The 14,839-nt window shown below is 37.5% G+C and overlaps 1 protein-coding gene across 1 annotated transcript in view; it reads right to left on the bottom strand.

The window, feature by feature from the left end:
- Nucleotides 1–14,839, bottom strand: part of AKAIN1 (A-kinase anchor inhibitor 1) — a 16,189-nt gene that overhangs the window by 509 nt on the left and 841 nt on the right. The window lies entirely within an intron of this gene.

Raw genomic sequence — 14,839 nt, 5'->3', positions numbered from 1 at the left:
GGGAAAGAGGGTTTTCTCATCCAGCTGTGAATCACATCCTTTTTGATTTGAGCTATGCTTCTGGATGGGCAATTGGGCTTTATTTTGCAAGCCTGACATGTTCTCCCTCACCACCATGCAGAGAAAAAGCTGTTTTGTTAACATTTCTATTTACTTTTACTTCAGATTAAAAGCCCTCATCCATCAAATTCCAATTGACTTAAAGATAAAAATTTTCATTACGTGTCAGTTTATTAATCCTTAGCTATGTTTGCAAAAATATTTGCAAAAGCATTAAAAAATGCTCAGATTACTATAGGTAAAATGGAAAAAAAACCCCACAACTTTGTCTATAGCAATGTGACAAATGTGTATTTCTTACATGACGCTTCCTTGTTTTGCCAAAGTGCTAAAATCTGGAGAAGAAGAAAGCAATGTAGTGTGACTACTGACATTTGGCAATGAAGCAGAGTAGTTTATGTTAAGAGGTTTCTCTTCGGAAGTATTTTGACTCCTAACACAAATGATGATTGGGACAATAAAGAATGCTGTGTAATGTTCAAAGTGATCTTGGTATAAAAAAAAAATTCTGAATTAAGGTGATGCAAACCTATTGGCATTTAGGAAAATGTAGACTCAGTTGCTAATTGAAATGCTTAGGATAGGTGCTTATTTACGTCACTAGATTTGATTTTAAAGGTTTTTAAGATACTCATCTCGGTTCTTTCTTAATTGACTGTTGTGCTCAAGTATTTCATTGAACAGAATCTGTATTTTACCATCTGTTTTAACTCCATATATTAAGAATTATGTCCTGACATAAATAAAAGAGTGAATGAAAGGTCAGCTGCTTTTATGAGAGGTTCACATCTGGAATTGTGATAAATTCTCAATGTTCTTTAAGAATTTTTTGCAAGGAAATTTAAGATAGAGACAAAAAGTAGAATCACTTGTTTACCTTAAGAAGACACTACTAAGATGTGATACACTTGAGGGAAGGGACAAGGTCCTACATCTGGGTCAAGGCAATCCCCAATATCAATGCAAACTGGGTGGCAAGTGTATTGAGAGCAGCTTTGTGGAGAAGGAGTTGGGGGATACTGGTGGATGAAAAATTGGACTTGAGCCGGCAATGTGCATTGGCAGCCCCGAAAGCCAACCATATTCTCGGCTGCACCAATAGCAGTGTGACCAGCAGGTCGAGGGAGGCGATTCTGCCCCTCTGCTCTGCTCTGGTCTCGAGACCCCCACCTGTAGTGCTATGTCCAGCTCTGGGGTCCCCAGCACAGGAAAGACACGGAGCTGTTGGAGCGGGTCCAGAGGGGGCCACAAACGTGATCTGAGGGCTGGAGCACCTCTGCTGTGAGGAAAGGCTGACAGAGTTGGGGTTGTTCAGCCTGGAGAAGAGGCGGCTGTGGGGAGACCTTGCGGCAGCCTTCTAGTACCTGAAGGGGGCTCATAAGAAATATGGAGCCCTCCCTGACCCCATTCCTACACAACCGGACCACTTCCCTATACTCTTCCCAGGATGCCTGTCCCTGCTTCCACTGCCTGTGCAGTTCCCTCTTCCTCCTTAGCTTGACCAGCATCTCCTGTCTCAACCACGCTGGTCTCTTCCCTTCTTTGCTTGATTTCTTACACCTAGGGATCGATAGCTCCTGCGCTCTGTGGACCACTTCCTTAAAGATCTGCCAGCTCTGTTCTGCTCCCCTGTCCCTGAGGGCCGTTTCCCAGGGAGTCCTACTGACTATCTCCTTGAGGAGCTGGAAGTTGGCTTTTCTAAAATTCAGGGTCCTGGGGGTGATGAGGGTGGTGAGACACTGGAAAGGGTTGCCCAGAGAAGTTGTGGAAAGTATTCAAGATCAGGTTAGACAGGGCTTTCAGCAACCTGATCTAGCAAAAGATGTCCCTGCCCATGGCAGGAGGGTTGGACTAGATGATCTTTAAAGGTCCCTTCCAACCCAGACTATTCTGCGCTTCTGTCTTCATGATCTGTGAGCCCAAAACAACCACCAGCAAAATGATCAAACCTTGCTCTATGAGAAAGAAATTTTTCACTATCATCTCCTATGTTTCTTTGAAAGGACTTTAAAAAATATACTTATTTCCATCATGTTCATATTATACATGTTCTGGCTAAAATTAAAACACAAATGTGGTTTAATTCTATTGAAATTGAATAATTCAAAAAACCCCCTGCAACTACTGAGATGACAAATTCGTCTGCAGTTAAGATGTTAAAACCATGAAAACTTAGAAAACATGTTTTAAGCTGGAAAAGCTGACTGAATGGAATCACTTGAATTCTTGGCACAATCAACTTCCCTGATTCAGTTTGTTCCACTCCTCAGCCCCTGAAACAGTGTATTTTTGGATAAAATTCAATGTTACTTAACAGTAAAGTACAGATATTTCTTTATTACTCAAATATGAACTCACTTTGTATTACACAACGAATTAGTCTTCTTGCTGGGCTGGAAAAGATCAGTCAACTCAGCTGATGTTCAGAAGATAATATATTAAGAAAAGCATGGATAAACATGAAATTGTAAATACAAATGAATATGTTGGGATGGACTGTGAGGTTATATGAAATGTGAAAAATATATCAATCCCTATAGCCATAAAACCCCCAGAAATTATTGTTAAGAACATACTGTCATGAAACACGTTGCTGTTGGAAATTACTAGGTTTTCTTTCCTTAGAGATGTTTCATTATTTATTTGGTTCTTGCCACTTAATCAATCTACAAACTCTAAACTTTAAATATTTTTACATTAGGAAGGTCATCCACAGCAATGCCTAGTTGAAAAAATGACAGGTTTACAGTGAATTTTTACCCAAGTTTTTTAGTTGTTTATCGTGGAGGAAAGTCTCCCTGAAAGCACCACTCAACTAAGCAAGACCTAGATTACATTTGCCCAGCTCTAATTCATCAGATGATTCTTTTATTTGCTGGGAAAACAAACCAAGATCAGAGACAAACCCTCTGCACTACTGCCCTGCCTTTGATGATTAGAAAGGAAATAAGGAAGCTCAAACAAACCTGACAATTTTACATCTGTGTAACGCAGTTAGGGTGACAGTAACCCAGGTAACAACACCTAATGGGCTTTGGACACAGAGAGAGTCAGAGATGTTGGCCTGGGGTGATGTGACCAATGAGACCATTGGCAGCTTATGCTGACCATCTAAATTAGAAAGCAACAGTGAAAATAATAGCCCTTTTCAAGGTGGATAGATGACACTGTGTAGAGGGCTGAGCCTGTGTTGGGACCATTAGGCGTAGGAGCTGGACTGACAGCCAAGGTCCAGACATGTTGAGCAGTCAGACACAAATGTCCAGCTCCCCTGGGTATGTGGTGTCCATCACAACTGGTCCATCTGGACATGATCCTGGGCAAATGGTTCTAGGTGACCCTGCTTGAGCAGGAGTTGGACAAGATGACTTCCAGATGTTCCTTCCCACCTGAAGCCTTCTGCATTTCTGTGATTCTAGTTGGTGAGACTGCCATAAACCCCAACTTTTCCACTTCCTGAAGGAGTAAACAGCAGTCTCTGGAAGAGTATCCCCACTAGGTCCTGTTCTTCCAATTATTCATTTCAAGGAAAGCAGTTAGTACAAAGCTGTTTTCTGAGAAGCTTATTTATTTATTGATATGCCAGACCTACTCTGAGCAAGAAGAGCAGGATTGGCTAAGGAAAGCAGAGATGACTCATGCAAGGATCCCAAAGGGGCCAAGCTGAAACATATCTGTCAAATTGGTCCACCTTGCTGAAATACAGACTGCTGTAGATATGACTAAAAGCAGAAAACTGAGTGCCTATATAATTAATCAGGCATTGTAAGAACTGCATATTTTCTGTTAGGTAAAACAGAGAAATCACCCCTGTTGTCTAAGTACTTGGTGTTTAGCTAATCAAAATAAGAGTTACTGGGGTGATAAGATAAAAAACTGATAGATTAAAAATTAATTGTACGATTTGAAGAATAATGAGTTTAATTAAAACTCCATGACAAAAGGTCACTTGAAGTAAATGCTGGGAAAAACCTGCAGGATAGCAGAAACAGGATTCTGCCTATTTGTTATCCTTGTCTAACGATTACTTTTTTTCTCTTGATAGAAAACATTTTCTACTTATTCTCTATCTTTAAATGTTCACCTGACTTATACAGGAACCTTAATTCTGTAAATAGAGAATTGAAAAATCCCGGTTAAGTGATGTCAAATGCAAGGTAGCAATTTTATCATTAAGACACGACAAAGTCTTTTCAGCATGTTTTTATTACCTTATCTTTATTACCTTATCTTTCACTTGGTAAGTTTTATGCCAACTAACATAGCAGATGAAAAGTATTTTGCAAACTCCAGCCTAGTTCTGCAATCTAAAGTGTAGTCTGAGAGATTCAAAAACCGCAAAATCTTGGACTGGCTGTAGGAATCGGTCACATATTACACTTTGATCTGAGACTAATGCCACATATCAGTACCTCAAAATTCCCTTGGCTCGCCTGAAGTTGTTCTCCGTGAAAGAAAATATGCTAGCAGTTTGGAAAAATAATAAAAGCATTTGAAGTAGCTTCCAAGTATTTATTTCAATTACTAGAACTAATATTAATTTAAGCCCAAGAACATCTTGTGTGGGAGACTTTACATTCTCTGGGATGTTTCTAGACTATGGAATATGCCTAGAAAGGTATGCATGGAAAATGACAGCTACAGAAAAGGAAGCATTTAGTACAGATTAAATCCTGAAGAACTTCACTCGGGCTGCACATGGTCTTTTCTCGTTTACACACTTCACTTTCTTCAAAGCAGCCCGAGTCCCTTCCTTTCTAGCCTGCAACCAAAGTAGTCTCCTGCACTTTCTGTTGATATTCCCTGTGCCTTTTCCCTTTCAGCTTGCTTCAAGTTAAATTTAATATGCCTTATAAACCCTCCTACTAAATAACACTCAACAACAGGTCATTTGTTTGAATGAGCAGTTAAGTACTCTACCATATCTTTTCATAGGATTGTTGGGAATACTATCATGAAGCTAAACTACCACAGGCATGACTTTGCTCTTGCAAAAGATGCCTGTCCATCCCAGATCCACTAATTCTGGCAATGGACTGTGGGGGGGAAGAGATACCTTTCAGTGGATGCAGAATCAGTGATTTAGAAGGAAACAGAAGCAGTATTTCTCGCATGGAAAGAGAGCAGGAGCTAAATTGTGAATGAGCTATGGTAGGAAGGAACTTTGGACTCTTGGAGAACATGAACTAGAAATAATTTACCCCATATTTTTTGAGAAGATATTAGTCATGCATGAGCATGCATGCCCATGAATGTACATCCAATCTCAGGAAACTTTTACTATCCCTCAGTTACCCCTTTTGCTTCTTCACCTGTATGAGGTTACCGCTTTTCCCAGGAGGAAAATAATGTCTTTAATTTTAATTCACCTTTCCTAAAAGCATGTGACATTTATGCAGCTCATTGTGCCTCCCTGCAGGTCAAGTGCCATTCCGTCTTGAGGCACAATATAAACATTGCATTTGAAGAGAACAGCTTAGCTTATATGGCAGGTTCCATGAATCCCAAGGGCCATGCATCAGAGGTCAAAAGTTTATGTTCTGCTTCACAGGAATAACAAATGCAGTTTAATTCCAGCACATGAATACCACTAAAGTTGTCCTTCTAGAAAAAAGAAATTTTTGTTTGTGTGAACAGCTTTGAACTTAACCATATCTAAAACTAAAAATAAAACCCACTTCCTCTAAGCAAACTTCTGAGCATTTTAGAACTCACAATTCCCAAAATGTATTCCCGTTAGCTACAATTTTAATTTATGAAAAATTTCTGAAGCTGAAAGAGCCGTGAGGCAAATATTCTTTCTTCATTTTTACATGAGATTATGCAGGTATATCCTTTAACCAGAAAATTTACTATTTGTTTTACCAATATATTGCTTTGGATTGCAATAGTTAACCATTATACTATTTTCTGCAGCATTGCAACATTGGAATTAATTTTTTATTATTAATAAAAATTAATGATAATCCAATGAAAATACTGCTCTCTGGTAAATCTATTTCAATTCTATTGAAAATTAGCACTGTAATTTTTATAATCCAACTGACAGCACTAATGAAATTTTTAAATGCAATAGAAGTATAAGTAAGCAAGACTGTGATGATTAGACTTCATCACAAGGTCCAATATGGATGCATGGGAGCTGCATTTATGGAAAAAAGATGCAGGCTTTTACCTAAATTGTGTTTATAAACTGTAGAACTTTCAAAAAAATCAAAGAACCTGGCAAGTTTGTAACGACATAATGTATGGGCATATGCTGTAGTAACTAACATAACATTCTTTGCATCAATATTGATATTCTTTTACTACAAGAAATGAAGTTCAGTTCTATACCCTCCCATTGGCATTAGGCAGTGATATATCTCTCCATCTTGCTGGCTACAGTGTGGAAGTTCCAGGTGAGCCTCTTCTGGTGAATATTTTGTAACCTGTGAATTGCAATGGTTAAAAAAAATCTCCTTCTTTGATTTGCTTTATAGGTTGGCGCTAGGATTTCAGCACTAGAAGCCTAATTTGAAGAAGAGATATAAAATATGAGGCTGCACAGCATCCATCATCAGGAAATGTTGATGAGTCACGTTAATTACATCCAGAATGAATGAACACGGCAGTCAGCCAGGGCTGAAGGCTTTCCAACACATGTTGGAAACCCAACTTCATGCATGAGTGTCATTAAGCTATTTGCAGGATTAGAGACCCAATTTGTCTCAATGTCAGTAATGATGCCAGTTCAGAGACGCCATGAAAAGGTCCTACAATGAAGTTGTAAATTTAATCTTAAAAAAATCAAATATGAAGGTATTCTGAACTGTATTAGAGTTAATTCTGCCCAGTACTGATTCTCATGCTCTAAAATGGAGCTTTGTGAGGTCCTGACTGATAGCTGTCAAGTATCAGAGGGCAATACTCTGCTACCCCGATTCCTTGAGGAAGAAGGGAAGACACTGAACATATCAGAAATGCTAAAAGTACTTTCATGTAGGATCATCGTGTTTTTCCAGTTCTCTAACCTGCAATGCGCAGAGGATTTGAACACTCACTTTCACTAGAAAAGTCACGGCTCAGTTAAATTATATTTTCTGCCCTAACCTCACTCCTTAACTCCTGCAGTGCAACCAGCACAGAAGAGGAACTGTATCAGGAAGGGGGCCAGCACAGACTACTTTGCTCTTCAAAACAAATTATAAGAATGAAGCTGGAACAACCTTGCTCTGAACACAAATCCAGGAGGAATGGAAGGGCAAAGGAGAAGAGCAGAAATGCAGATAAACTGTCTCAAAGGACATAATAACATCCCCAGAGTAATGCTTCATTGTATCTTTTTATCCAGACATTAGCTAGATCTGAACTGAACTTTTGTAATTTTTTATTTTCCACCGAGTTTTGCTCTTTCTTAAGAGAAAAGAATATCTGGAAGGCTCTTTCGTTTGTTTGCTATATAAAAGTTATCTTTTTGAAGACCCCAGTGAGTTATTTCATATTATTTGAAATATGCCAGCCAAAATGAAGCTTCCAAAGTTGTTTTTAGATTAAGAGGTTGTTGGGATCTGAAGATACATTATCTATTCTTAAGCATTTTCTCAACATATTTCAGCAAGAATTCTTGCCATATTTAATAAGATTAATTAAAAACAGATTATACACTTCAATCTATATATTTTCTAGATATTTTCACATATAGAAATAAATTCACTCCTTAAGGACTATGTCTTTTCAGCTTTGAAGACTGAATGTAGTTCAAAGTAGTAGTCACTGAAAATCCTGCCACACCCAAACCCGTAAGTGCGATACTCGGATTTTGGTCCCCAAAGGAAAATTTCTGGATCTAGTACTGCAAAATAACATTAACCTAGGAGGGTTTTCAACTCCTAGGCTAGAGTTCAGTGTATTAAAAATAAGATACTTCCTAAAGAGCATCTGGGACCAGGTGCTCCAAAGTTAATGAAAAACTTAAAATTCAGTTAATCTCTACAATTTTCTGATTTCTTTTAGGGAACACACTTCAAATACAGAAATAAGAAACCTCTCTGCATCAAATGCTGTGCTTCTCCCATGGAGGGAGAAGTCCAATGGCACAGATACGGGTGACCCATATGTCATCTAACTCTCCCTGCTTTCTATTTTCTACTGTTTAGATGCTCAGAGATTCCTAGCCAAAAAGAAAACATTAAGCACAGAAAGCTAGGTAACATTTAGGCCTTCTGAATCCATGCCAAAAGGCTAATTGGTGGACTTGCACAAATCTCCACTGAAATCCCTAGCTTTGCTAGGTGTTAGAAGATTTTTGGCATCCACCACTGCATAGCATAAGTGAAAGGAAAGTTTTCAGTGGAGGCATATTCTACTACTAAAGGTTTATTTTGCTAGCTGTTGTGGTTATATTTCTGCAATGCTTTGTGCTTTTTGGTCTTGAAGAACTATGTACAGGTTAATAAAATTTGCAATATCTGAACCTGATTTTTTTTTTTTTTTAAGGTGAGGAAAATAGAAAAGAGGTTATGTAACCTGTCAAAACCCAGCAAGTCAGTGAAAACATCCTGCTGCATATGTGTTTCAATTTATACCACATTATTCAGAGTTTAATTTCAGAAATTGCCTAGTTAAACCTCAGCTGAAGCAGAACCCTTCCTTATCTCAAAAAAAACCCCAACCCAAACCCTACAAAAACCTAAATTTGCACATGCACAGAACAGTATAGAAAAAACTTTCCTGCTTATTTTAGAATGTGAGCAGAGTTTGAAAGCTGTACATAAGGCTATTAGGAACTGAGGCTGAGATTTTATATGTATGTATATACACAAACTCACAGGAGATAGTGAATCTAAGATTATATAAATTAAAGTGCATCTTGAAAGAGTAAAGACTAGTTTTTTTTCATTATTGTAGCCTTGGTGGAATCCTTCTTTGCAACAGGATGCCATGACATGCTGTTTTCCCCTCTTGGAGCTAGTTCTCTAACTTCCCAGTGAAATATTTTCCACTTTATGAAGAAAACTTACTTCAAGACAAAATACAATGTCAATCTGCGAGTATTTAATAGAATTAGCAATGGATATGCAGCCCCTCCATGCTGACAAATGGTGAGTGGATTCACTGATAAAAGTAAGAAAATACAGTGTCACTATATCAAATATACACACTACAAAGTGAAGCAAAGGTAAGTAATCCACAGGAGATTATATTCACCTTACCACTAGAGAAATATCTGAGTAGAATACGGCTCAATTTACTTCTTCAGGCAGAAAATTTCAGATTCTCTTGAAGAAGGGAGGCAGCATCTTCTGATAACATGACGACAGGCATTTGCAGGGTCAGACGACAGCAGCACAGAGCTCACCTGCCTTGACTTCCCTGGCAAGGCATTCTAAAGGAACCTGAGGCATTTTATGGCTATTCAGGTCAGCTTTCTGTTTCTGCTAACATCAGTAAAGATTCTGCTCCAATTGCAATTCCTTAAAAATAATAAATCTCATTCTGTAGAGGCTTGGAAACGATTATGGAAAGGACACACTACAAATGGGTAACCGGTAGTCAGATAATTTCAGAAAGCCGTTCAAGAAAATATTAATACATTGCTTGCAAAGAATTTTTGCTTAACTTAGCATTTGCAAACTTAATGCAATGGATTGTGTCCTTAACAAAATCCTTAATAGACAAGAACGAAGGTAAAGGAATAAATCTACCTTTCGCTGTACTTTACAGTAAGTGCGTTTAATTTCCATTATCATGATAAAGCTTACAAGGTTGGAATCATATTATTTATGTCTATAACAAGTAAAATAGAGCAATTCATCTAGAAGAATAATGATTTGGAGGGACAAACTTTAGAGGCCAGTGTAACTCATTCCTTTTGTACACTCACTGTTTGACTTTCCTGCTCAATATGTGGAGCGCATACACAGTGCCAGTAAGGATGCTAATGATGACTGCATCACTTATTACCACCATCCCTCAACTATGACCAACTCCTTCAATATAAGCCATTACACAGCCACTGGGAAGACAGAATTCTTTTCACTGCTAACCTGAATAGGATTCAACCCAGTGATACGGAAGTGAAGGGTGCCAGCCTCACTTATTTAAGCCTTCACTTCTGTTAAAAATAATTTAAAAAAGTAAATTCTGTGCTAGTTTTTAAAACAATCGTGTTTCATATTTTAAAGAAATATCGCATCTAGGACTGTTGACTACTTTTAAGCTTGCTGATTTCATCACATTTCTGAATATCTATGAACTAACTTCATAGATAACCTCACTAATGAGATCTTCCAGTGGAGTTTCACAGCAGGGGAAAGATCAGTGTGTCATTGGGGAGAGGTCAGAACAATAAACAATTTTTTCCTCAGCAAAAAAGAACAAAAAAATTCCTTCTATATGATTTCTTCCTACCAGGTGGCAAATCCTTTGAAGTACTGCTGAGAGATCTTAGCTGCAAATGCACTCAGATACTTTTGGGAAACAACTGGCCTCCATACTCACTACCAGCCAAGAAACCATTATATCAGACTGCATGAGGTCTGCAAAGTAGTCTTGTCTGTAGCCTCTGAATTATGTCCATCACATGGACTTTGTCAACACTAAGCTAACGAGAAGGAATCCTACATGTATATGCCCTTACATCTTAAATTAGGGGGTTTTTTTGTTACTGCAGAACTTAGAGCATTAGCAGAATGTAGCACAGCGGTTAATGGAGACAATGTGTCTTGCCTTACTACAGTTGTTCTTACACGTGAAAGGCACTTCATAAGTTAGAGTGCCAGAGTACCACACTCTGCATGAACACTGGAGATATCCCACAACAGGTTACCTTCAAAAAAAGTAAAGTTATTGGTAGTAATTTTTCCATTCATTAACAGGTCCCTCCGTAGTGTCTTGATCTGTGCACCGTGGACAGGGTTCTCCACAGTACCTGTAACTCTATACTCAAAAAAAAGAAAAAGGCTATCAAGAAATTTCATGTTTTCACATCCCACAGCAAACAGGTTGTTGCTTTCCCAGCTTTTCCACTAGAGAAGATCAGGACTATTCAGACAAGTAAGCACATCTGCTTCAGTGTGCAGCTGCTATGGCTTCAATTGCAGTTTAATGAGATTCCTAAAATGTTTGGTACAGGATGCACTTCTGATCTTCAGTGTCATTATGCAAGTCTGCTACACTGCTCCTAGCTTAAAAATGTTAACAACAGCTGTGCTGCTGAAAAACTAGTTGAAAAGCTATTGGCGTTGCTGTTATAAGAAAAAGGTGCTGAGCAGTGAATATTCTGACTAATGTCTATCTTTAAACTTTAAGTGTGTTCACACATCTTTTTTATTTTTACATAAAAATATTGATACAAAAATGAGTTCTACCTCCTCCTCCTCCTTCTCTTGGGATTGCAGGGTCATGAGTTAAGTCCGTCAGTTCTTAGTTATAGAGAAAATGTCAGGTAAGAAGGAATTCTTCAAATTACACTGAAAAATAACATAATTCACCTGAAAGATGAAATCACACAATCTAAAGTAGATACAAGCTTAAAGGATGGGAGTGTTCAGACACTAAAACAAGCTGCCTACGTAAATATTGCAATCTTTCTTGATGTATTCAGATCAAAACTGATTCCTTTCTAAAAGATATTATTTAGCCAAAAATACAAATTCTTATTCAACCAAACACAGCTTTGTACACTACTGATTGGGTGAAACAATGATGGCCTGCAATTATGAGACTCTATAATTTGGTAATTTTTTTTACGGTCTTACATTATAGAGTAAAATTCTCAAGATAAACTAAAATAATCACTGAAATTACACTCTAGCAAGAGTTGCTTAGAAAACCCATTAGGTAGCTCAGATGTCCTTAACAGGTTTCCAACTTTATTCCCAAGCTAGTTTTAAAAATGCAGGCCATCTTTCTGCTATATCAGTACACACACATAAGGGCAAAGGTCTAAGACATAAGTGTTTGAGTGACTCATGTCCAAAAAAGCATAAAAAAAAAAAGCCCTTGGAGCATGAAAAACATCTTTGTATCCCACTTGTTCAGGCAAATCAGAAATAAATGGAATTATTTTAAATTTTATTTTACCATTCTAGTAGAAAAAGTTTGAGGGCTGAAAATAAACATGGATTATGCCCAAGGTCATTTTCGGGAAAAGTAACTGAAAGCAATTTGCGAATAAGTTGTATGATATTGATTAGTAACATTTAAAATTATTGTTAAATCTGATAAATCATGATATTGGAAGTGATCATGCCTTTGTAAATTAATGATGTGAAACAGAAGAAAGCTTGTTGTAGTCTATAGTTTTTGCTGATGCTTTAGAACAAATACGTGTTTTAATACCTCTTTGTTCCTTACCTTACAGGGACAGATATTTCATCTGCAGAATTATTTATAGTTATCAATCTTTGGTAGTAATTTTTTTTTTTTAAACCCAGAATACACTATCTTCTGAAGTCTCCTAAGGAAATCTGCCAATTGAACAATGATGACTTCTCTTTGCTTTTTGACCTAATCCAAAACCTTGAAAATTCATGCCTCTCTACTGCAGTCCCATACACACCTCCATTCTTACATCTGACAATCAGTAACACTTTTTTGTCTACTTCTCAGGCTGCCTAAAGCAGTTCAATTCAGGAAAAGTAAAGAAGCTCAACTTTGCAATGTGTAGCTTGTCCACATTTCTGTCGCATGGATCATCCCCCATTGCAAGGGCAGTACGTCATGTGGGAATTCTCCATCTAAAATGAACTCCCAAACATCTCACAGAGTTTGGATTGCATTTCCTGTTCAACGATTTATCATTAGTCAACCAGCACAACAAAGTGCAATGAAGTCCCAGTCAAATTAAACCAAGTAAGGAAAAATGTACTTTCCTCAGTTCCTTTTTCTGGAACAGACTCAGTAAATTAAAACTGGGTACGAAGAAAGATCACATATGAATCGTAGCTTTTTGCCTACCTGTAAATAGCAATATACTGTCTAGAATAAGACAGAAAGTCCAGTCCTGAACATGAAATGCTGGCCTTTTCATAATCTTGATCTATGTAGCTCAGTAATATCCAGGCTTGCTTTGTGGGTTTTTGTTTGTTTGTGGGTCTTTGGTAGGGGGTGTTGGGTTTTTTTTTACATAATAACTCTAAGTTTAGGGAAAAGAGCTGAAACTTAAGAGGAAAGTATCTATTCAGCCAATAGTTAGTTGGCTTCACCTTTTAAAAGTATATTTAAACTTGGTAAACTGCTTCTACTTAACAGTTTATAAACACCGCATGTTAATTCAGTGCTCTGCAATAACATATCCACTACCTTAAGGAGGAGAGCATCATGTTATTCATATGCAAAATCTTATCTTTCTCTTCAGATAAACAAGTTTTATTATTTTTTCTGGAAGAGAGTTTCCTTTTGGTTGTTCTTTTTGTTTCTTTTTTCCACCCCCATCCTGGAAGAATTTTTATCATTCGGACACTAACCATTTATAATTAGACAATTCTTTTTCTTCCTCCCCACTGTCCCCCAACAAATAAATGAAACAGAAAATAAGGTCATTCATCACAGTGAGATAAAATCAGTATGTTGACTCAAGAAATGAAACTCAATTTCTTAGTAAACTTATCATATTCCTATATCATATGGCCTTAAGTGCTATGAAGATGCTAAAGATGTAGACAACCCAGATTTTTTTTTTTTAATATCTGGAGAAGAGATAATGCCAGGGCAGGGCTGATTTACAGTGAAGAAAAGCGATTTAAAAAATGCAATCTACTCAGGCTTGCTCTGTCTGAATACAGAGATTGTCAAGCCCCTCTGATTGCTTTATCAAGTCTTTTACAAATTCCTACTTTGTTATCCTATGTACATTATGGCAACATTTGCAAGGAAACCATGGGCTTTTCTTTGAGTAAAAGCAGAAGAAGAATGACTATAGAAGACAGATTTAGACAGATTTTTTTTTTTCTTTATGGATTACAGTTGTGAAAAGAACAATTCCTGCAGTTATTAATGAGATTTGGGGTTTGTTCCTTGCCAGCCCTTGGGGAAAACAAGCATGTTTTCATTATTTTAGAGGTAATCTCTTCCTGCAGTATTCCAGTCCCATGGTGCATTTCAAAAATGAGTACAGTTAATGGTGACAGTCTGTCAGATAAAAGGAGTTCAGCAAAGAGCCACTAATACCGAAAGGTGTCCTCCGAAAAAGTGGCTGGTTCTCTTAAGATAAATAACTTGGTCTGAGTTTCAGAACACAATGTACAGGAAAGTATCAAATTAGACAGCAACCGGGCAGTTAAAGAGACAAAATGAACTTCTGATCATTGAAAAAGGATATTAATTTCTCAAAAAATTAGACTTTGTTGAGTTAGCAAAGTCAACCCCATGATCATTTTTTAAATGAAGGTATAAAGCATTTGGATTCTTATCCCTTCACAGCCTGGATATAGAATTTCAAAGTGTGACAAAACTTCTCTTAGCTTTTCAAAACAAAGGTATTAATAGTTACTCACTGTCAAGCTGCAGCCTTTACTTTCCCTTTTCTATTGACCCACTATTTTTACTGACAATGATACATCTTTAAAGAACTTAATTTCAAGTCATTTCATTACAGAAGATATTATGCATGACTTACACTTATATCCTGCAGCTACTGGTCCTCTCATCCCTTTCTGAACACCAAACTGCCTGTTTCCAAACACAAAGTACAATGTCCAATGCAGATTCTCTGTAGCTTCCCTTCTTCTATGGTGTAAGCACAAATATACTACACAGCAGAGATTCTGCACCCTTACAGAGTGAGGTCTCCCAT

Source organism: Egretta garzetta, unplaced genomic scaffold (assembly GCF_000687185.1).
Source record: "Egretta garzetta isolate BGI_Z169 unplaced genomic scaffold, ASM68718v1 scaffold160, whole genome shotgun sequence".
NCBI classification, from domain to species: domain Eukaryota; kingdom Metazoa; phylum Chordata; class Aves; order Pelecaniformes; family Ardeidae; genus Egretta; species Egretta garzetta.
The sequence above is the reverse complement of the archived record's forward strand: the minus strand, read 5'-3'. Positions and strand labels throughout refer to the sequence as shown.